The sequence below is a fragment of the Aegilops tauschii genome, chromosome 7 (assembly GCF_002575655.3).
Source record: "Aegilops tauschii subsp. strangulata cultivar AL8/78 chromosome 7, Aet v6.0, whole genome shotgun sequence".
Taxonomy (NCBI): domain Eukaryota; kingdom Viridiplantae; phylum Streptophyta; class Magnoliopsida; order Poales; family Poaceae; genus Aegilops; species Aegilops tauschii.
The window spans coordinates 631088049-631112660 of NC_053041.3; the positions used below are offsets into that span (position 1 = coordinate 631088049).

General features: G+C 44.7%; 2 long non-coding RNA genes across 2 annotated transcripts; one reads left to right on the top strand and one right to left on the bottom strand.

The window, feature by feature from the left end:
- The first annotated feature begins 2934 nt into the window (after positions 1–2934).
- Positions 2935–5410, top strand: LOC141027914 (uncharacterized). Its single transcript, XR_012189909.1, has 2 exons — positions 2935–3295; positions 5017–5410. It is a non-coding gene; the product is annotated as an uncharacterized lncRNA (long non-coding RNA).
- A 274-nt stretch (positions 5411–5684) lies between these two features.
- LOC109760940 (uncharacterized) lies at positions 5685–7486 on the bottom strand. Its single transcript, XR_002232402.3, has 3 exons — positions 7178–7486; positions 6915–6973; positions 5685–6653 (listed from the first exon to the last, which is right to left on the bottom strand). It is a non-coding gene; the product is annotated as an uncharacterized lncRNA (long non-coding RNA).
- Between the last annotated feature and the right edge of the window lie 17126 nt (positions 7487–24612).

A 24612-nucleotide genomic window follows, 5' to 3' on the forward strand; every position in this document is an offset into this window, starting at 1 on the left:
GATTTGTCAAGTCTCTCTAAACACTGGTAGGATACTGTTGCATTGCAGTGTGTTGATGGGAAGTGAAACCATGCATGTACTATGGGGCTATATCTGCATGGGAACCAGCTGAGAGAATCCAATGCACAGGGGTTTCTTCCTTTTTTTTCAGCAATCCTGCATGGTCACCCCTCCTTTTAAGGAGAGGATCTCCTCTGTTTGGACCTGTTCTACTTCTTTTGCATCCTATGCCTGCATACGCAGCATCACAATCCGTCACCACGCTTGGTAGACTGCTCCTAGTGAAAGTGTACCTTGGTGATGTAGTCCAAATATTCCCGTAGCTACTTGCAATGTACTCCCTCTGTAAAAGAAAAATTATAAGATCATTTAGATCACTAATATAGTTATCTAAGCGATATTATATTTATTTACAGAGGTAGTACTATGCATTTGTTCAAAAAGTTTTGAATAGCAGGCTATAACGACGAAATAAGGTTACTACATCGTTTTTAACACGGTCCCATGAAATGACACCTATGTAGTACAATTTAGGGACCTTAACGTGATATTGCGTGATTTAACGGTGCTATAGCCCTGATTAGTTTATTTTATGGCTGCCGCTATTTGCCATAGTTCACTATTTTAGAATTTGATTGTTCATAGATCTTTACCATTGATGCTTGGTCAACTTCACTTCTCAACTAGAAAATCGGCCATATTAGACGCGACAATCGAAATCTTAGGCGGAGTTCAGTCCAAACAATAATCATGGACCTAGAGAAAGCAAATGGAGCCTACAAGTATGTGTGCCCAGTAAAAAAAATGGTAGTCCAGATGTTCACTCCAGTATGTTTGTAACATGGATGTACGTTAGTTTTTTACTCCTTCGTTTGGAGGAAATGTGAAACAATTCATGGACTACCGGATTGGTGTGAAATGTTAACTTGCAAGAAATAATCCAAGCATATCTTACTAGCAGCTGTCCCATGCACGAAAGTACATGAACTACTACTCAATGTGTCTTTATTTTATGAGTTGGTCTGTATTCTCATTTTATAGTATTCTCTATGCCCATGTTATTTAGTTTTTACTGGAAACCCTAAAACCCATAACCACCACCCATATCTGAACTAGCGTTTAGCCAAACGATCAAACAAAGATCAGAATCAAAGTATATGGTTTTACATTTGCCGATTTAGCAGGAGCAAGCGCCATAGTTGAGGTTTCATGATCGACCTTCCTGGTTTGGAGAGAAATTGGCAGAGTGAGCCGCATATCGGCGCAACGATTCAGAAATTTGGTTTCGCACATTCCGCACTAACTTCCCGTTGACTTCAAGTTTTGTGTAGCAAAACTTAATAACTTATGGATAAATCAACTAGCCCACCATTTTAAGTTTAGCACAAACATTCAAACAAAGATCAGAACCAGAGTACCTGGTTTTGCATTTGACAGTTTAGTGGGAGCAAGCAGCACCATAGTTGAGGATTCATGATGGACCTCTTCCTCTACCTTTCACGGAGAAAGCTCAGTGTGGTGAATCATGAACCAAACTGGAACCCACACGTCTAATCCATCTGTCCACGATGAGTTGCACATCCCACTTATGAGCTAGCTAAGTTAGCCCATGGACAAAACGACAAGGTGCTTTGATATTCTCACAAAAACGAAAAAGTTCTCTTGCAAAAGTCCTGAGACTATTTCCGGGATATTGCCCCTGCCAGAAATATTTCTTTATGCAATTCCCAAGGGCACTAGAGCAGTGGTCAACTCAAGAAAAAGAGGCCAGCTGCCCCCCTTCACGTAGGACTATAGGTGCCAAATTATGCGTGGCTTTTTAGTGGTCTTGTCCTAAGTCAACTTGTGCGTGCACGTGTCATGCTACTCAATATATGCATGCATGATTACATTGTCATTGCTAAAAAGGTGGCTAGGTGATAAGTAGAGGCAAATAGGGCCACAAATTTCCACCAGAAGATGTGGCACTTTATATTACAAAGAAATGGTATTTGAGGCGCTTTTAAATTTTATTTTGTGTTGGAAAAAACATGTGCACCAATTATATGAATTTTTAGTTTGCTAACCACATGTCCCATGCGGTCATGTGCACCAATTATGAGCGACACTATAGGAGAAAAACAGAATAAAAATGGGCAGGGAAGTCATGATCGATCTCCCTTGTGTCCCTGTCACTCAACCCAGGACTCGGAAGGTGAGATAGCTGTCTATAGTCTGTAGGGGCCAAGGCAATGCTTCTATGCTTATCGAACAAGTGTTAAAAGTTGATTGATGTGATGGAGGTAGAACTGCTACTAGTGAAAGTGTAGCTTTGTGATCATGTGGTCCAAATATTCCCACTAGCTGCTAAGGTAATAAAATTTTCCTGGAGACCTTTGTGCTAGCTGCTAAGGGGGATGAAGAACCTTTAAAATCCTGAAGAAAATGACGTAACTATAACCTGAAGTTGATAATTTGTTGTTTTACAGTAATACTTTATGTGCATGTCAGGCTAATCTCCTTTTGATGTTATCCAGAATCGTTGTTTAAGAGGATCGAATTACTATCTATATCTTGTGGTCAAGAGGCGACGGTTCAGAAATCTTTCTTTTTACCCCATGAGAGGGATAGCAGTTGTGTCCGTATGCGTTCAAGTGTTTTCTAAAAAGTAGAGATCGCAAGTCTTTAAAACGTCCTATATTAGGGCTCCTTTGATTTAAAGGAATTCTATAGGATTTTCGAAGGATTGAAATCCTTCGAAATTTTTCCTACGTTCGTCCTTTAATTTATAGGATTGGATCCCATAGTAGGAAAGCTAGCATCCACTCTCACCGTCGCGGCATGTTTACAGAAAAGTCTTTTTGCTTTTTGAAATTAGAACCCGCAGTCCCTTTTTAAGTTAAAACTGGGAAAACGTTTCGGTTTTACAAAAAACCCCTCTAATCCCGCCCGGGCCTGAACCAGACCGCGCCGCCGCCCGCAGCTCCCCTCACGCCCGCAAGCCGCCTCGCCGGCGACCCCATACCTCCGCCACGCCCTGCCGCCGGCGAACTTCCACGCCGGACCTCCGGCTGCTCCTCCACCTCGCCCCTCTCCCTTCTCCTCCTTCTTCTCGATCTCCTTTCACCTCTCTCCTCTTGCTGGACAGGGACCTCCATGGCGCCGCCGGCCCACAATCTCGCCTGATCCGGCCGCCTCCACGCCAAATCTGCCGGAAATGGATCCACTCCGTCCAGATCCGCCCGGGCCCCGCCGTCGTCGCCACCGGAGCGCCGCCCCGCTCGACCTGCAGCGCTACCTTCCACCGGCAGCCCTGGTACAAGTTAGAGTAGTAGTACTAATATTTTCTCCAAACCTCCTTAATAACCATACAAGGATCAGCCGGTAGATTCTTGGTATACGTACATACAGGCAACAATAACTGGCTGAAGGAGATCAATCGATGGGTGCGGACGGCCGCGACGACGACGGGCCTCTTCCTGCCCCATATATACGATTATACGTACACGTTTTTTAGGTGGTAAATATATGTACAACAGTACCAGTGAAGAGACAAATAGGATATGAAAGATTGAGCGTCTGTGTCTACTGAGAGCTAAGTTGCAACTCACATATATATACTGTGAATTTCCCAACTGAGGGCTTGATTTATCATGTTGGTAGAATGTTACTGCTCTTCTTTTATCTAGCTATGTTGCCCTGAAGCAGGTTCATATTTCGTAAAAGAAAATCCAAGGCTTCAGACAGATTAGAGTTGTAGGCTCCATATTATTTTTCTTGTTTCTTGTTTTCAATTGTGCGTGATGTATGCACTCTGAGTCTCGCTCATTGCTTCTAAATTCAAACTAATCTTGTGTGTGTCATACTTTGTTGATACATGAATTAACAAGGCCAAAATCCCTTGTTGATACTTGCAGGTATACAGAATCCGGAGCCATCCTTGATTTGTTTGGCCCTGTCACTAACAAGGAGGTTTGTTTTGCTTGTAGTCCAGTAAGTGTGGTGGGGGCATAGTTGGCTAGCGCGAGGTCCCATATAGCTGCACGGCGTGAGCAAGTCTAAACCTGGTCTTCCTTTTCTTCTTTTTTGTTGAGCCTAATAATCTCCTCCATGGGTTCTGCCTTAACTGCTGCGCCTTCATGTGTCCCTCACTGCTCCTCTGTTTGTCCTGCCCAACCACTATGTCCAGGCTCACAACAGTTGGAATTTTACATGACAAGTTGCCAGATATCTTCATCTTGCTACAGAAGGCCTCTTCAGCTACTAGCTGGGTTCTGAGTTCATGGTCTGGGAATTTCGATTTTGGAGGAATATGAGTACCTTCAGATAAGCTAACATCTCGTCAGTTATCTGTCATTAGACCAGTATGAAGCGCTTGGATGGATGGCTGCATTGTTTTTCTACAAAGGGATGCTTAGGACTCGTGTCAACTGTTTTAGTTTGGATTACTGGTTCTTTCCCAGATATGCCAGCCCCTGCAGCAACAGCAGCGTTGTTGCCATCTGTCCTTGACAGAATCACATTAGGCCTAATGGGGTTGGTACCATCCCTGAAATTGTAAACAGTACATGTGCACTCTCGCTGCATGGTACAAGATCTCAAGCATGAAGTATCTACTTTGAAGAAATTAAACCTGAGTTTACTATATCTATGTTCTTGATTTCCGAATTTGCCAAAGGTGCCCATTTTCATCTTTTCGTACCAGTTTGCTTTCTGCAACCGTTTGTTCTCCTTCCTCCAAATTTATAATGTTTATATTTTTCATCAAGGTCATCTAGATAGTCGTACATAGCAGGTTGCTCATATTCATAGAGAGACAAAAACAGTTACAGTTTACATAGCAAGATGGGTTTGCTAGTACAAATGCCCGTGCGTTGCACTGGGCGAAAAATGAAATATAATCTGCTCCACGTGTCATTATGCAACATTTTTTAATTCAATTTTTGCAAACGTCAGAATTAAGGTTACAATGAGTATTTCTTATTTTATTTATTTCTAAAAAATCAATGTATTATTTTTTTAATTTATACATGGCAGGTGGAAGGAGATAATGATGAACTCCGGCCTCAGGGCGGCCATGGCCGCGATCTCCAGGTGCAGGGGCGACCATAGGCACGTTTCCTACTTCCTACCTCAGCCAGAGAACAACTCCAAGACAGTTCTAACTTTATATTTATACCTAGCTGCATTGCTTTTGTCTAAAACCCAATATATGATTGATATTCCCAGGTGCATTGTCTATGTCTGAAACCCAATATATGACTGCCTTATGATCTAGCTTCTCAAGAGAAGCTTTATTGTAACTTCTACAGAAAGTAGAAAAATTATTACATGTAATGCTCGGGTGGTGCAGCACTTCAGATTGCATATTAAGTTGTACTGCCTCACACAGATGAGAGGTTGAATTGATGTGTCCATATACACAGTTCAATACTTATATGCATTGGTAATGAGAAGATCAACTAAGTAAATTGGAAATCAATTATAAATCCATCATAAAGCATGCTGCATTTGAAGTCAAATGGATTATATAACCTATACAGATGCACATAAAACCATACAAATTTCACTAAAGATGAGCCAAATAACTGAATCTATAGGTTCTATTCTACCCAAAAAAACATAGCATAAGGTGAGGTAAGATCCATATTTACCAAATTGGAAATGTTTCTAAAAGTAAAGGTTTGATTCAAACAAATGAGAACGTATAGAAGTTTTAATCACGCCTTTTCTGTTGCTTCTGTTTAGTACTCAAAACCTTGTGTGCATTTATGTACCCAAGGAGTAGAAAAGCACACTATACATACACAATGCTAAAAATCCGGACCAATAGACTTATACAGAAACTGGGAGCTCAGAACAAATTATAGCAAGAATATGGTTTGAATAGTAGAGCAAGATAGCTATAGATTTTATTGCACATGCTGATCTTCTCATAATCCAAGCAAGAACAACACTAACTAATTCTATGCTACCCTTTTTCCAAAATACTGTTAATACCTACATCCAGTTCCTATAACCAATAAGATATTGTTGTGCAGACGACAGTACAGACACGACATGCAGCCAACACTTATATCAAACGGTGGAGCAGTGCTGCTGCGTGCACCAAATGGTGCGATCTTCAGCATCTTTCAGAAATCATCTGTGTACTATCGTGTGTATAGCAAGGTTCTAACTCATATAATTATGTAAACCACCCACTTGCTGAATTATTTTCAGCAGGCACGGTTATTACTCTCTTCATGCTAACCCATGACAATGTGCTCTGAAATCATACAGAACTAACAACTCACCATCACAGAAAAAATATTTACTCTTCTTTTCATAGCATAATCAGATAAAAACAAAGGAGAACACAAAGCTTACATTCACAGCCAACCGAAGATTAGTATCTGGCTAACGCCTAATACTAATAATATAATGGGATATTACATGACTGGAAATTATGACTGACAAGTCATCACAAATAATATTGATATGGTATTTCTCAAAAGAATTAGAAAGATAAAATTAAGCGAGCCCTGATTATAAGTGAGTGTGTGCCAAAGCTTTGTGAGGTTATGCCTGAGCATCAACATGAGAAATGAGTGCGAGCAAGTACCAATAACTTCTGCTTCTTACGATTTCTGAGGCTCGTACTTCAGGTAGTCATCCTGTTTGATTTTGAACATCTGCCAAGAAAAGAAAATCATCATGGTTAGAGCCGAGCCAGTCTCACTGGCATACTTGCACATATGAGACGCGAAGCAAAGATCCCAGCACAATAAATTCGATACACGGTTCTACCTGTAACTTGGCACATATGGGATGCGAAGCAAAGATCCCAGCATAATAGATTCTAACTAATGGGTCTCATTGTCAGGAAACTCATGATTCCCAATAACAGACCACAATATTAATTTCTGCAGTAACATAATCAATACAGGCTGTACCTTCAAATATTGATTTTAGTCGCATTCTTTTAGATTTTCCTGTATTGACCAGCTTATCCCTGAAAGAGTTGAATATCAGATTAGCAAATTAAAGATTGGAGCATCAGATTAGCAGCTATATATTGCAAGCATGCATTTTTAACTGTAAAAGAGCTAAAAAAGTGACTATCATATTAGCAAATTAAAGATTGGAGCATCAGATTAGCAGCTATATATTGCAAGCATGCATTTTTAACTGTAAAAGAGCTAAAAAAAGTGTTTACTTCAAAATTCAAACAGTGTCTAGGAGCTCCGCCTCGTCGTCATCCTGCTCCTTCCTGAAGCAATCGAGCCGGGATGCACGGAATCGAGCTGTCGGAGCAGTTGGAGGGGCTCTTGAGATTGGTGCCGCAGGGGGACTCGGCGGAGCCGACAAGTATGGGTGCGTGCGGGGGCAGCAAACGGTTCCTTTCCTCCTGCCGGATGAGGGAGGCGGCGCCGCACGCCGGAGATCGATGGGATCTCGCCGGAGACTGGTGTGTGGGGGCAGGAGGGGGTGTGTTTCTCGATGGGGACGACCGGTGTGCGGTCGAGGCTATGGGAGGGCGAGAAAAAACCCGAATCGTTACGTGTTCTACCATATCCACTTAAAAAAGACGGCGGGTTCATTACCTAAAACATCAGGGACTTCTCTGCAAAAACGCCATGACGGTGAACCCGACAGACTCAACCCGTGCTTTATTATTACTAGGACTAGGACTAGGACTAGGACATATGCCCGTGCGTTGCAACGGGAGAAGAAAATATCACATCCCTTTAATTGCTCTAGTCCATCAACCTCCATCCGAATCATATTTCCACAGCCTAAGAAGAGGTTGCATTATTTAGACCTGTGTGGAGAAAACATATGTTGCAATAAATCAGGATTAACCGGGTCACCGATCTATGCGGAGCTCATAACGACTGAGGAATGAGGAAGACAACATATCTCTGTCTAAAGAGCATAATTAGTACAATAAACAAACCAGCACCGGCAGCCTAAATTGTACCTTCAAATTAAGACATAGTTTAATCTGATGGGGCAAAAATAATTAGTCAATCCATCAAACATATAGTCAATTTCTATAAGAAAACATATAATCGTCCACTCAAGATTGAAAAATGCATTTTGAAGGGACTGTCCAATCTACATAAATCACGACCATGTTTTCTACATTGCCTAACTAAAATCAACATTTGGCTTAGGCATAGTCTAATAAAGATTGCAAACTGCTGATAAGTGTTGACCTGTCGTTGGTTTCTGGTGAGCATATAAATTTACTTGACTGAAAAGAAATTTGCAGTCATAGTGATAGCTCCAGCCAACAACCGGAAAAGTAGTCTCATTGGATATACGCATCCAACAGTCCAAAGAGGGGCTCCATAGGAGTAGTATGGAACATCATCATAATGAAATACCTGTTACCTCTTCTTTTCTTTGTCATCAATGTCGGTCACGATGTCCACTACACAGCGAACGTTCCATCTAAACTTGGATCCAATAAAGAATTGCATCCCCCGCATGGACAGATAAGCGAACGGTCGCGCTTGAGATCCCGGTCAAATCTGCATAATCTAATGCTTGCGCCTTGTGTTTGTGTGATCTGGATTTTACATCGTAGTAGTTTAGTACCAGTCCGTGAAGGACACAAACAACCACCAAATTCAACTTTAGTTGAAAACGATCAACACCTTTTTTGCGGGATAACATGATCAGCACCAAAAACAGTGGAGATTGCGCGTTTGATTCCAGTCACCGTCAACTATTTTTGACTCATCTCCTAAATGGTAGTGATAGCTCCAGCCAACAACCGGAAAAGTAGTCTCATTGGATATACGCATCCAACAGTCCAAAGAGGGGCTCCATAGGAGTAGTATGGAACATCATCATAATGAAATACCTGTTACCTCTTCTTTTCTTTGTCATCAATGTCGGTCACGATGTCCACTACACAGCGAACGTTCCATCTAAACTTGGATCCAATAAAGAATTGCATCTCCCGCATGGACAGATAAGCGAACGGTCGCGCTTGAGATCCCGGTCAAATCTGCATAATCTAATGCTTGCGCCTTGTGTTTGTGTGATCTGGATTTTACATCGTAGTAGTTTAGTACCAGTCCGTGAAGGACACAAACAACCACCAAATTCAACTTTAGTTGAAAACGATCAACACCTTTTTTGCGGGATAACATGATCAGCACCAAAAACAGTGGAGATTGCGCGTTTGATTCCAGTCACCGTCAACTATTTTTGACTCATCTCCTAAATGGGATGGTTGGGCCGGGTCGCACGGACCTGTTGGGAGGGCAGGACCAATAATATATAAAAAATAGTATATAAGAATGGCACTTCATTTTTATTCGTAAGATGAGGGCCGCCTGCCATCGATTCCCGCACGTCCTTAATTACCATCTATTTTACTTCCCCTCTCTTTCCTTCTTTATTTCTCATAAGAAATCTATTTTATTTCTTTTTCTTTCCTTATATATCCATGTGACGAATCCCATTTGTCGGCCCGTTAATTACTCCCGCGATTAATATGGCGCCCACAATAATTACCGTCTATTTCCTACCTCTCTCTTTACTTCTTTATTTTTCATGTAATGTCTATTGCCTTTCTTTATGGATCTACATAATCGCCGTCTATTTCCTTCCTCTCTTTCCTTTCTCCCTCTCTTTCCTTTCTCCTTCCTTTTTTATTTGTCATGCAATGTCTATTTCCTTCCTCTCTCTCCTATTGCTCTGCCCCTCATTTGTTCCATTAAGGACAAATCTTATTCACTCATATTCTTTGCTTAATTTCCAAAGCAGCTCCTTGATGCTAGACAACCTAAGAACGTATATAAACTGATAAAAAATTATGTAAAATAGCAAGGTGGGACTATTTAGTAAGTAAACAAATATGAAAAACTGCCTCCAGCGGTCAAGCCGGCTCCCTTTGTCCGTCTCGTGCGCCGCAGCAGTCGGCCCGGCCCAGCACGCCCGTGCTCATTTCCTCAGCCCGTGTACGCCTCATACTCTATTCTTAAAGGCCGAACGCCTACATTAGCACAAACGTTAGCCTAGCCGGAGTGGTTTGCTTTGTGGGCATACATCAGGTAGACCAGGGATCAAATCCCAGCGTCACAATTTTTCCCTTGTTTTTTTAATATACGTGTATGGGCTGGACTAAAGCAAGCCCAAGTCCGCCACGCAAAAATGAAATGTTCGGCGGTTAATTCCAAAACGTAATCATAAAAGCGTATTACGACTGGGTGAAAGCGTATTGTGTCGGTGAACCCGACAAACTCAATCCGTGCTTTATTATTAGGGAGAGAGGAGAGATTAAGGAAAGAAGTGTGCTCTTATTAAGGATATATTGATGGGATGTGTTTCTCTTATGCGCATGATGCTTTTAATAAAAATTATATTCATGTGCTAACTGCTCCTATTTGCAATTATTATGAGAGAGGGACCCCATCTCTCCCTCCCTATGTATCTAATCCATTAAAAATTGCAAGAAACTGCCTACACTATGTATTGATCTTTACTTTGTGTTCATGATTTGTTCTATTATGACAAGCCAATGCACAGGAAGAGGGTTAGACTTTGTTGTTACATGATCTATATAAATTTATGATCACTACTAAGATCCAAATCTTTATTAATTGAGCGCTTTTCAGCCTAGCTATATGGCTTTAAAGAAAGCGTTGCCTGGGTGGTAACCCGGATGTTTTAGAGAATTTTTTTCATTCTTTCCGTGCCTTTAAATATTTCAAAAAAATATATAAAAAATAAATAGAGAAACATAAAACTTTTTCAGAAAGGGAACTAATTGAAAAAGTTTGCATTGGAGAAGTGGGGGTCGAGCTTAAACATTTGCGTTCATGCCCATGGGGACAATGCAAATATTTACATGGAAGGTTCTCAACCCAAAATATTTGTCCCCTTGTATAAACCACTGTACCATAGAGATAAAGTGCTAAGATTTACTTCTAACATGTGGTACTTTGTAAATTTATGTGTGCTCTGCTGAAACAGACAGTTTGGTGTAACTAAAAAGTTATATCAATTCAACGGAAGGTGATAAAATCCTATAATTTTAATACAATGCACATATGTCAGTCTCTGTTAATATTTACCCAAATGATAAGTGACGCACGTCTGGCATGAAGAAAAAAAAATCAAACCCCAAAAAACTGAAACTTGTCATCCAAAAAGAAAGTTGCAATGCTTGACAACTAAATTTGTCATCCTCGCGTCACTAAACTTGTCATGAAAAATGTTTGGAGTTACCTTGTGTCCATGCCACACGTGTGGCACTTATTAGGGTCCAGTATTTATCTAGAGGAAGTGGCCAAGAAGTTGGGATTGTCACCGATGTGGTTAGCGAGTGGGAGGGATCTGGTTTATTTGGTGTGGAGAGAGGGAGACGGAGAGGGAAAGTGAGATAGATAGAGAGGGAGGGGAGGGAGGGGGGGGGGGGGGTGATGGATACAATAAAAAGTTGAAAGGACCAAAATGTGACTTGTGCGATAGATTGAGTGACAAAGGTTTATTTTATCCTCCCTCCATGGGCCATAGTTTTCTTGGTTCTTCGCTTCTATTTATTTTCTTTTATATATGAGCAAAATGGGTTTCCCTTCGATTTCAATAAATATAAACCATTAGAAGTTCCATACAGCCAAAATGTACTCCTTTTATTTTATTTTCTCTGTCGGAATAAAATGGGCAGAAAATCCGCCTTTCTCATTAAAAATTCAATTTTATTTGGAACACAAACCATCCAATCAGTGGGTTGGTGAATAAATAATTCTAGCTGCAACGGAGACAGGCGAAGGGAGAAATCGAGTGGTGAGTAGCTGAGAGGTAATTCCGATTGAATCTACAAATAATTCCGGCGGCTGGGGATAAATCCCTGAAATTTATACGATAAGACCCCTTGGGTTCCATGGGACCAAGCACATAGGGATGTCAACCGGGCCCCGTTTAATCCCGTTTAAAATTTATTTATGATATGATAGTTTAAAAATGTTTTTATTTGTTGAGGAAAATGAACTATCAAGCTATAGCAAAAACTTACTAAACAGAATTGTGGACACCATTTATTTGCCACTTACATCCCTAAGCACAGCGATGGATGGTCAATCCGCCTCGACAGTGCCCTTAGCAGCGGCCTGTAGAGCAACAGCTCTGCTCCATCTGCACCCGATCGGCGGATGTTCGGCTGATTATCTAGTCCACATAACATAATCGATTGATCGTACGTCATTTGTGGATCACGGCCTATTTTTATTTTGCATGTTAGAATACAACTTGTAATAGGATTAGGACTTTTACTCGATTTATAATAGGGCTAGGTCAGATATGGCTTGACTCTTATATATACCTCTTGTACTAGTACAATATTGCATCAACAATTATTCAATACAATTTTACACGGTATCAGACTTACGATTCTAGGGTATGGCTAACCCGCCGGCCCCGCCGCCGCCGCCGCCCAGCTACTCCGAGCGGGACGCCGCCATCGTCGCCGCCCAGGTCGCCGCGGCCGCGGCCTCCTCCGCCTCTACCTCTACTCTAGCTCTACCTCCACCAACAGCACCTCCTCAACCATCCGGCTGGCGTCCAAGTCCAAACTGCCGGGGTAAAAACCCTAGACCGCCGCAGTTCGGCACGGCGCCCACTCCTGCTCCGCCCCCGGCTCCACCAACTGCGCCACCACCGCCTCCGGCTCCATCAACTGCACCACCACCGCCGCCCGGATGGCGCCCATCTCCTGATCCATGGACAGGGCTAGTCCAGGCGTGGCCTATGCCCTGGTCCGCCCCTACGCCATATGGTGCCCCGCCTGCCTATACCGGTGGCTGGCAGCCCGGTGCTCGCCCTCACACCGGCGCGCCCATCCTCGCGTCCCGACAACCGACGGCCGCGTACCACACTGCTCCCTCCTACGCTCCATCAATCTACAACACCAGTCCTTATGCATCATATGGCGCTCCATCGTCCCCCTACATGCAATAGTATAATGATGGTGTCTCTCTCTTTACGCCGATGCCAGCCCTACTGCCGACGCCACCACACCCGCAAGCGCCCATGACTACACCGGCCTCTACTTTGACTCCGAGCTGGGACCAAGCTATTTTTCTACAAGCCATGAACAACTTTGCTGCTCAAGGGAACTCAGGTACGGATTGGATTTTCGATTCTGGTGCTTCTCGTCATATGTCTGCATCGAGTAATTTGCTTTCTTCTTCCACACCTTCGTCTTTTCCCTCTATTACTCTCGGTGATGGATCTTCTATTCCTATTTACCGTGTCGGTCAGGCTCAAATCCAATCCCCAACTAAGCCTTTGCTTCTTCGTGATGTTCTTGTAGCTCCTGCTCTTATTAAAAATTTGATTTCTGTTCGCCAAATCACCACTGATAATCTTGTTTCTATTGAGTTTGACCCCTTTGGTTTGTCTGTGAAAGACTACCAGACCAAGGCTGGGATCGCTCGATTCAATAGCTCCGGTGATTTATATTCTCTCCATGGTGTTCTGGCCGCTGCTCCTCCAACATCTATGGCGACCTCTGTTGATCTGTGACACCAACGTCTCGGCCATCCCAATAAAAATGTGTTATCCACACTTCTTAGTGAATTTTCAATATCTCGTCATAGAGACACTCATAATTCTTCTATGTGTCAATCATGTCAATTGGGCAAACATGTTCGCCTTCCCTTTAGTTCCTCTCAATCCTCTAGTACTTTTCCTTTTGAATTACTTCATTGTGATCTCTGGACATCACCAATAGAATGTGTATCTGGTTTTAAGTATTATCTCGTGATTCTTGATGATTTTACTCATTATGTTTGGACTTTTCCTTTACGCAACAAATCCGACGTTCATAATATATTCCTTAACTTTCAGCGCTATGTCTTGGTCCACTTTTTCCTCCATATAAGATTTATACAATGTGATAATGATCGTGAATTTGACAACTTTAAAAATCGAAATTTCTTTCTACAATATGGAATTCTCTTGCGTTTCTCCTGTCCTTGCACCTCCCCTCAAAACGGCAAAGCCGAGCGTTCTCTTCGTACTCTTAATGACATCATTCGCACTTTGCTTGTTCACTCTTCTCTGCCTCTGACGTTCTGGGCCGAGGCCCTCCACATGGCCACATATTTGCTCAATATTCGTCCATCTAAAGTTAACCCGCAAACTACTCCTTACTTCTCTTTATTTCTCTCTTATCCAAATTACTCTGACATTCGCGTCTTCGGTTGTCTTTGTTTCCCAAACTCCTACTCCACTTCTCCTAACAAACTTTCCCCGCGCTCTATCCCGTGTGTCCATCTAGGGTTTTCTGACGAGCACAAGGGTTATCGTTGTCTAGATCTTGTTAGTGGTCGTGTTCATGTGTCTCGTCATGTAACATTTGCTGAAAACATTTTTTTCCTTTTCCGAGCGTCAACAATTAGATCCCAACTCACCCACGCCATCCACTAGTCCCTCTCGTCGCAATCATCTTCCCTTCTTTCACCCGCCGACCTATCCAGCGAAACCAGCCGCAGTAGCGGATCCTGCCGCCACCACTTCTGTCATCACCTCTGTCCCGGTAGAGGAAAACACATTACACTCTGACGCGACAGACCTCATGCTGCCGCAGTCTTCACCGCCATCTCCCGCGTCTGCTTCCTCCGCTGCGCCAGACGCGTCCACCACATCTTCCCCCACTCCTCCTGCTCATGCTATTCCCATTCGAGCTCCTATTAACGATCATACCATGCGCACACGTGCCAAGTCTGGGTTTCGTTTGCCTGCAAAAGATCGTATCAATCTTCATGCATCTATATCTCCTTCCTCTCTACCCAAATCTTACAAATCAGCTCTCCTAGATCCTAATTGGGCCGCAGCTATGAAAGATGAATATGATCCCCTTCTGCAGAATAACACGTGGCAGTTAGTTCCTCGTCCTTCCAATACAAATATCGTTTCGGGCAAATGGGTTTTTCGCAATAAATTTAATTTTGATGGGAGTCTTGCATGTTATAAGGATCGATGGGTATGCCGTGGTTACTCTCAGCAACACGGCATCGATTATGATGAGACTTTCTCTCCAGTTGTCAAGCCCAGCACTATGCACACTGTCCTTAGCATCGCCGTCTCTAGTTCCTGGCCAATTCATCAACTAGATGTCAAAAATGCTTTTCTTTATGGCTCTCTTTAAGAAACAGTCTATTGTCAACAACCTCTTGGCTTCGAACATTCCTCCTATCCTTATCATGTTTGTCTTCTTAACAAATCTCTTTATGGTCTTAAACAAGCATGACGTGCCTGGTTCCAACGCTTTTCTACTTATGCTCAAACCATCGGTTTTACCCCGTCCCGTTCTGACACTTCACTCTTCACCTTTCATCACAACACCAACACTGCTTACCTTCTTTTATATGTTGATGATATTATCCTCACAGCTTCCTCACAACAATTTTTAGATCATATTATCTCTCTTCTTCGCCACGAATTCTCTATGACAGATTTAGGTCTTCTTCACCACTTCTTAGGTATTGATGTTATCCGTGACTCCTCCGGTCTTTTCTTGTCTCAACGTCAGTACACTCTGGATCTTCTTTCTCGTGCTGGTATGCTTGATTTTCAAACTTCCCGTACCCCTGTTGATACAGGTTCCAAACTCTCTGCCGATGGTGATCCTTTCTCTGATCCTTCTCTTTATCGTAGTCTTACTGGTGCACTTCAGTATCTCTCTCTCTCACTCGTCCTAAAATTTCTTTTGCTGTCCAACAAGCTTGTTTATACATGCACGATCCTCATATTCCACACTACAATCATGTCAAACGTATTCTTCAGTATCTCAAAGGCACACTAGACTTAGGTCTTCATATTAACAACTCCTCTCCCACCTCCTTGACAGCTTACTCTGATGCAGACTAGGCTGGTTGTCCAGATACTCGTAGGTCCACATCCGGATTTTGTGCTTTTCTTGGTAACAATTTGGTTTCTTGGTCTTCAAAAAGGCAGGTTACGGTCTCCCGCTCATCTACTGAAGCTGAGTACCGCGCTGTGGCTCATGCGGTTGCTGAAACGGTTTGGTTGCGCCAGTTGCTGTCGGAGCTGCACCGTCCTATTAAGCAAACTACCATTGTTTACTGTGATAATATTTCAGCTGTCTACATGTCAGGGAATCCGGTTCAACACCGTCGCACCAAGCATATTGAGATCGACATTCATTTTGTTCGAGAGAAGGTGGCTCTCGGTCAAGTTCGCGTTCTTCACGTGCCTATTTCTGCTCAGTTCGCTGATATCTTTACTAAAGGCCTGGCGACTACTCCGTTTCAAGACATTCGTTTCAGTCTCAACGTCGTCGAGCTTACCTTTGACACTGCGGGGATGTTAGAATACAACTTGTAATAGGATTAGGACTCCTACTCGATTTCGATTTGTAATAGGGCTAGGTCAGGTGCGGCTTGGCTCTTATATATACCTCTTGTACTGGCACAATATTGCAGCAACAATTTTACACTGCAGCCACCATTAATCTGCATGCACGTGCATGCTACCACGGCTGGCTCCGATGCGCATGCGTACCGTACAGTACGCAGGAGATCATGTATGATCATGTACTACGTCTTACAGCTCCTGCCACCACATCTGTACTGTAAGGATGCTGGATGCATGCTAGGGATGTTGGTCGATTCGATATATGCGGACGCGAATCCGTCGCGATTCATCGAGCAGGACTCGGGGATGATCGGTGGACAGGGAGATGAGCAGAGTATCTACCCCTCGCCGTGCCACGGCCACGGAATTTGGAGAGGAGAAGAAAGATTGGCCGCCGGAAACGACAGGCCCCATCGGCCGGTCACGTCCGCCGATGCGGCCACCAGCAGCGCGTGCTGTCGTTATGGACGCCCCGCCACGACGGCATCGATCGGCAGCCACGGCCCAGCAGGCTACAATACCACATCGCACCATCGATCGATCAGAAGACGCCACCAATTATTCGTTCGCTCTTGTCCCGTCCCGTCCATTCTGCCACCGCGAGACCGATCGGAACGGCGACACGACAGGGGGCCGTCGCCGTCAATCGGAGCGCGACCCCGGCTGCACTGGGCGCACACTTCCGAGTTATTCGCCGTCGTTGTACGCCGCCGCAAGCAGCCGGCATGGAGGCGAGCGGGGAGAGAGAGACCCGGCCGCGGAAGCAACGGCCGCCCGCGCCCGTACGTCGCGATCCGCCGCCACGAGACCAAACGTTGCCATGTGCGGTGGCGGGGACGAGCCCAAACCGGCGGGGACGGAATAATAAGAACGAATGCAGCATTCCTATGGTCTGGCATCGTTAGCATTCCTATGTTTTCTGAATTCCTACATTCGAAACAGCATATTGGAGTGGTTCCTATGTTTACTGCACTTTCCAAATGCATTTTTTTCTTTTCCTCCAGTGCTGTTGTGTGTGAAACCACTCATCTCATTATTTGTAGCAAACACGAAGATGGAACCATTCCATTTGTGTGGAATGACACCATTACGTCAATTTTGCTAGAGTCGTCGTATCAGCTCGATCATCGTAGTAACCGCTATTATGGTGATTTTGGCCGCAAATGTCACTCTATCGGAGTCGACATCCCGCTCTTAATCGCCGTAATTTATGAAGGACACTTCAAAACGAGCCTGCGAGTCTTCATATTTGGCGTATGTGGGGTATATTTTGGAAACGGTTTGCCACGAACATCATTCCCACCCTCCCGCCGTGGACGACGCCTCGACCCCCGCCCCCAAATTCATCGGATTGAAGTCAAATCTAATGACTTCAACGGTCGCTGCGCCTACGGGGTCTCCTAGGGATCCTGCACCTCCAATGGCCCCAACGGCCGAGCTCCACCTTGCCGACGAAGTGTCCAATGCAGAGGCGCCAAAGAAGAAGATTGGAAGAGCTCAACCAATGCCTTTGCCCCTCCTCATTTCGTCTAGACGGCAGGCGGAAATATGGTGGCTTCCTAGTCGTAAACTGGATCAGCAACGGTGATGAGGTAAAAAAATGCATCATATGCCTTGTATTTGGTTTTTGTTCGATTGAATGCGAGATGACTGTGGAAATTTTGGCAAATGTGCAAGGTTTGTGATTTAGCGATGACTTTCTAATTTGGGGGATCGACCCTCAACGATGAAACATTTCTCAGTGGTATGATTGGTGATCCTGAGACAAATGATGTCGATCTTGAGGTCACATAATTGTCACTTATTTTATCATGACTCCGTCTAATATATATATAAATGGAATTTGAGAGCACCGGCTCGTCGAAAAGGAAGGAAATTTGGAGAAGCAACTTCAAGCCCGATGAGGATGTTGCTCTTGTACTGGCATGGCAAGATATTTCTCTTGATGCGATCGGCGTCATAGAGCAAACGACAACAAAGTATTGGAAGCGCATCGAGGACTGTTTCAGATTTCATTTTCGACGAAAAAATGGATTGTACGCTCAAATCTATCACAAACCGATGGGGTACGTAAGAGATGTGTAATCTTTGGGCTTGTTGTAAGGAGAAAGTGAAGCCCACTCCTCCTAGCGGTGTCACCATTGATATATATGTAAACAATCTTGTTACTTTTTTATTGCTACATTTGCATTACTTTGAGCATTCTCGTCAGTTTGTGCATTTGTTTGTTTTTGGATGAGATAGCCCAAGAGAGGTACAAACAAATTCCGAAGTCAAACAGACAAACCGTTGGCCTCCAGCATTGTAGGGATTTGTTGGAAGAGCACGAGAAGTGGAAGGCAAGGAATGATGATGACAACCCAAAAGCTAAGAAGTGGCCCAATTCCTCTCCAAAGATGGACGATTGGGCAAATGATGCTGATAGAGAGAAAAGGGAAAATTTGCTTAGAATCTAGCACAGGTCAGCCCCATTGGAGGAAGTCAGAAAAACTGAGGCTGATCAAGAGAAAAGAAAGAGGTGAAGGTGATTAAAAAAGAAAAGGTCGTTAAGTTGACGAGGACAAGAAACGAGTATGCCGAGAAGCGGAAGCAAGATAAGTTAGAGATGGAGGAAAACAAGAACCAAGAGAAGAGGGCGAGATGGGATGAAATGAAAGAGAGAAGACGGTTGTCATGAAGAGATGGAGGCGCGTAGGCACCAAATTGAGCAGGAGACCGAGGTGCGTAGTCTCCAAATTATAAAGTATCAGGCGAGAAATGAAGGCACATCTGAGCAAAATCGGTTCACCATGTCGGATCCGAATAAAATGGATCATGCCGCGAGAGTTTTGGGCGCGGCTGCGAGATTTTAACATTCGCTTCAGAAAACTCAAAAGAGGGGACGGTGCAAATGGAAGAAACATGTGATTTGTAAATGTTGCCGATGAAATGTTTTTGTTAATGTAACTTGTCAAAAAATATGTGCATGTTTACTTGATGTAAACATTTAAATTTGGAGTGAATCAAAGTGTTTGAATTATGTATGGAGGCTAAAATATGCCAAGTCTGAGTTTGCACGTCGCTTGCGTAGCCTCCATATCTGGTGGATGGTGATCGCCCGATATGTCGAATCTCTAGAGTTGCTATTACATTCCATTCCACTTGGTTGTTCAACCAAACACACCCTAAAAGAACTTTAAATAGTAAAATAAAGGAATTTTTTTTGTATTTCTACGGATCTCTGGAATCTTTTTTTAGCTGAAGCTCGAAGTGATGTACTCCAAGGTCCATGCAGAAGATTATAAAAATTCAAACACGTGCATGGGCTGAGAGGAGACAGACAGAGCCAAATAATAAATTGTTATCATCATTCCCCCTTGTTGAGATCTTCATCAACCATGGCTAGAATCAGCAGGGTGATCACCACCATTATAGTCAACAACAACTATATGATCTATTGTCGCCATTTTTTTCCCGAAAAGAGGGGAATACCCCTTGGCCTCTGCATCGATTGTCACCATGATTACTAGGTTCCTCCTTTGCCTGATAACGTGAACCAGCGAACGAGAAAAGGGATCTGGTGATATTTGGGACCCGGTGCCTAATCTAGAATCAGGCTTTAGGTCAAAATTAAGTCAATTAATAAGAGAAGTCAATTATTATAACAAAAAAATTACTTTCATGGAGGAACACGGATAATACTTGAACACAGATGATACTACAACAATGTCAATTTGAATACTGGGATGAGTTAATTTGAGAGGGATTTCCATACTTGCTTTCTTGATGTGGCTCCGGAAAATGGCCAGGAAGATAAAGCGTGTGGAATAGTGAGGTGAGAAATTTCCAAGGAATAACAAAGGGATACACTACCGGACTGACCCCCTAAGCCGACGGCCTCCCGCCGTCGGCATAGGCCCTCTGCCGTCAGCTTAGGTCTATGCCCACGGCCACCGTCGGCATAAACCCGTCGACGTAGATCACGTCAGTGTATTTGTGTCAGACCGTCGGCATAGTAAAGCCGTCGGCATAGGCATATATGCCGACGACGTCCGTATGGCCGTCGGCATATTTACACCGTGGGCAGAGATTATCACCTGACGGCAACCGACGGCGCCATCAAACACGCTGACCAACCACAAGCTGCCACATGGCAGAGGCATGTCGACGGCCTGGCCGTCCGCATACCTCTGCCACGTGGCGGCCGCTGGGCGCTCCTGGACATGGCTATGCCGACGGCAAGGACGTCGGCATAGAACAGAAATAAAACAGATCTATAGATCATCATCAAGTTCATCATCATAGAGATACTCAAGATCATCATCATCATCTAAAGATACTCAAGTTCATCATCTAAAGATACTAAAGTTCATCATCTAAAGATCCTCAACATCAGCATCGTCGAAACACATTAGCCAAGAAAGCCACCGCCAAGACCAGCACCACTCTGCCAGATCGGAGTGAGTGGGGTCGACGAAGCAGGAGTCCAGATCGGAGTAACTTGGAGTGACTGGGGTCGACCGCCACCGCCTGTCTGACCGCGGGCAGAATAGGCCCGGCCAAAACTCCTTCAACAAGACAGTGATAAGGCCGTTCGATTTACGGCCCTTTCCGTGAAGGATCCAGTTCCTGCAAAAGAAACAAAGAATTGGCATGTGTACAATAATAAAATGTTGTCATGTGTTCAAAATATGATTGAGAGGCACTTACTCTGTCCCCGTGGGTTCAATGAGCCACTTGTGCGCCTCGATAGAAGGTGGTGTAGGTACTCCGACAATACCACGCAGCCACCCCTTCGGAGCACCCGACTGCAAGTCACCCCACAACTCGGCGTCAACCTCCCCTCCACCACCCTCCCCCTCACCCTCCCCTCCACCACCCTCCTCCTAACCCTCCTCTCCACCATCCTCCTCCTCACCCTCCTCCTCCTCGACCTCCTCCTCCTCCTCACCCTCCTCCTCCTCACCCTCAGGAACATACTCCTCCTCCTCAGACTCAGAAGGTGCCTCAGTATAGGAGGGCATCGAAGAAGACCCCCCTATTTCAGACACGGCCCAGAGTTTTTTGACCCGGGTGCCTCTCCCCCCACCTCCTCCTCCTCTAGGGGCTCCCCCACCCCCTCCTCCTCTAGGGTCTCCTCCCCCGACCCCTCGGCCTCCCTGTGAGGTGTCATCATCGCGTAGTCGGGGGTGAACCTTGTGGGCTCGTCCACTCCGAGTAAGTGATTTGAATTTGTTGAGGAAACCGGCGCCGTTGGACTTGCCCATGATTAGCAATCCTGCATTGAGAAGAGAATAAACAATTAGTAAGGATATCAAATAAACAAGCATACAGAAAAGAACATTACTAACAGAAGAGCACATTAAGCATACTATTGTAATCTACCTCAATCATCATTGAAAGAACTTACATTAAGCATTGTTGCTCACCCTCCGATGTACAGGATGTAGCCGATCAGAGGAGGGACGATCGTGGACCAACACCTCAAACGTCGACGATCACTCCACGAAGATGGAACACCACAAATTCTGTTAATTCCACCGAGTGAAAAAAAATTAGGTCATCACCTCACATTAAGCATTGACACTTTAAACTATGAAAAAAAATCATATTTTGTCAAGTCTCAAATTTTGTCCTTCAATTTTTTTAGCAAGATCAACATGATGAAATAACCACTTATCATATCCCAATTTTGGAGCACATCTCACATAGCTATTTGACAACATCACAAGCTGAAAATAAAAGCTTCATTAACTATTTTATAAACTAAGTGACTCAAGTTGCTTTTTTAACTATGATAATTCATTTTGGGTCTCGAATTTCACCTACATCACAGCATTAATCCATCTTTCAATCTAACAACATCACAACAGCCATCCATCTAAGACACATACAACATTCATCCATCTAGCAACCAAACAACATCCAACATCCATCCATGCATCCATTCATACAGCCAACAGTAGCAAAATAATGCAAAAAAAAGAAAAAAAGAGGAATGCTAGCTCACCGGTCAGAGGGGCGTCGCGGCGTTGGAGTTGAAGGCTGCTGAGGCAGGGGCCGGCGGTGGAGGGGACGGGAGGGCCGGGGCGGGGCTGGGCCGGCTGGAGAAGTAGTGGAGACGGCCCGGCCAACACGGCAAGGACGCGGGCCGACAAGAGCGGCGGCCAGCCGTCGTCGGGACCGCCGCCGCGCAGGGTTGGGGAGGCCTACGTGGGGTCGAGGGGGAGGCCGGTGAAGAGGTGGGGTCGGGAGCAGGCCGGGATGGCGGTGCGGCCGGCGGGGTAGTCGGGGTGCGCGGGGTTGGAGAGGCCTGGGGCGGGATCGAGGCAGCGCGGGGTTGGAGAGGCCGGGGCGGGGCTGGGTCGGGGTGGAGGCGAGGCAAGCAGATCCGGGCGGCGACGATGGGTGGATGCGGTGGCGGCGCGAGTGCGGTTGGAGGCGCGGGGGGTGGAGGGGAACGAGAATGAGTGGAGGGGGAGCCACGCGAAAGGATAAGGCCAACTATGCCGACGGCTTAGCCGTCGGCATAGGTTGACACGTGGCACTTGCCAACCTATGCCGACGGCTAAGCCGTCGGCATAGGTACAAACTTTTTTTCCACTTCTTTTTATGCATCCACCTTAAATTTTTTCTTAAAAAAATTCTCTTACTAATATTTTAATTATAGACTAGCCTGCTGTCATGGTTTTGTCCCGGCAGATGTCCTAGAGAAAGGACTTAGTCGTGGAGCCATCGCTATGGTTAGCTTAAAGGGGTTAAAGCGGACAAGGGACGCAAGAGAGTTTTATACTAGTTCGGCCCCTTACAATGAAGGTAAAAGTCTACGTCTAGTTGTGATGGAATTGATGGGGTTTCGATGACCAGGGAGTGAATATGCTTTGCCTGAGTCTCGAGTTGTCGTCTGTTCTCCTTGAACCGCCGCCGGGTCATCCCCTTATGTACATGGGTTGACGCCCGTCGGTTTACAGAATCCGAGGCCAGCTCATAATCGTGTCCGTCTCGGTCCCTGCTACTTCTATCTTACAACACAAGTTTACATCTCAATGCCGGTTTGTGTCTACAGGCCTTAAACCGGCTTTGGGCCCTGGGCCTTCATGAAGCGTCAAAGTCTGTCTTCATGGGCTTCAGATACAGATGAACTACTTATGAAGTTAACCCGGCCTCTCCTGGCCGGTTTACGCCCAGTGGTAATATCCCCAACATTAGGCCCCAGATTGATTTGAACTGGTTCATGTCAATCCTCAATACTTAAGAAAATTTCTTCTTCAACATCTTCACACAATCTTGTAAACTGCCATGATATCATTTTCTAGGATCATGGTAAACCGCCGTGACGTCACCTGTCATTAACGAGCCTCCGATAATTGAGGCGACAGCATCACCTTATATCAAAAAATATGGCTCCTCAATTTTCGCATCTGTCGTTTATCTCCCTTATAAATAGGGCCAGGGGGTCTTTCCATTTTCCCCCTCGTGCCTCTTCGCTTCATCTTCATCCTCGCGACGCCCGACCCTTCGACCTCGGCCGCCGCCGTCAACCTTCGACTGCTGCACCAACCTTTGCCGCTGCATCGACCTGAACGTACCAGAGCACCTCCGTGCGCCGCCGCTGTTCAACAGCATCCGTAAGTCTCCCCTTTTTCTTACCATAGATCTGCACTTTAGGGTTTCTGTCGTTCATCAGTGTTCATCGCCGCCCTTCTGTCTCCTTACTTATATCCATGGACTGGATCCAGAAACCACGTAGATCTCGCGCGGTAGTAGTTTAAGCCACATAGATCTCGCGCGGTAGTAGTTTCAGCACCTGTTTGACATCCAACTCATCTGAACTTGGTGAACTTTTAGTACGCTGGAATTTAGTCAGAATATATTTTGTTTTCCTACGCGCGGTAGATCTGAAATTACCTGAGCAAGATGTGAAACTTGTTTCTTCCTTCACTTACAGACTTTGAATACCAGATTGGCCGGTTTAACTTCACAGATAAAATGATGACCCGGTAGATACCATTAGTTCCCTGTTGAACCGTCAATGCATTATACCGTTCCATGGTCAGACTCCGGTTTACGAATAACCAAATCCGGTTTACCAATATGCTTGTATCCTCATACCGCTGTATAGTTGTCCACTGTAAATCTTAAACCGGTAATAATCCTTTTTCAGATTTTCCTTGTCATGGCTAAACAAGTCTATGAGTGCAATTGGGCTCCCTCTCGAGTAACCGAGGAGCAGTTAAACAACCTTGTTAAAACGGGCGCTTTAGCCAAGAAAGA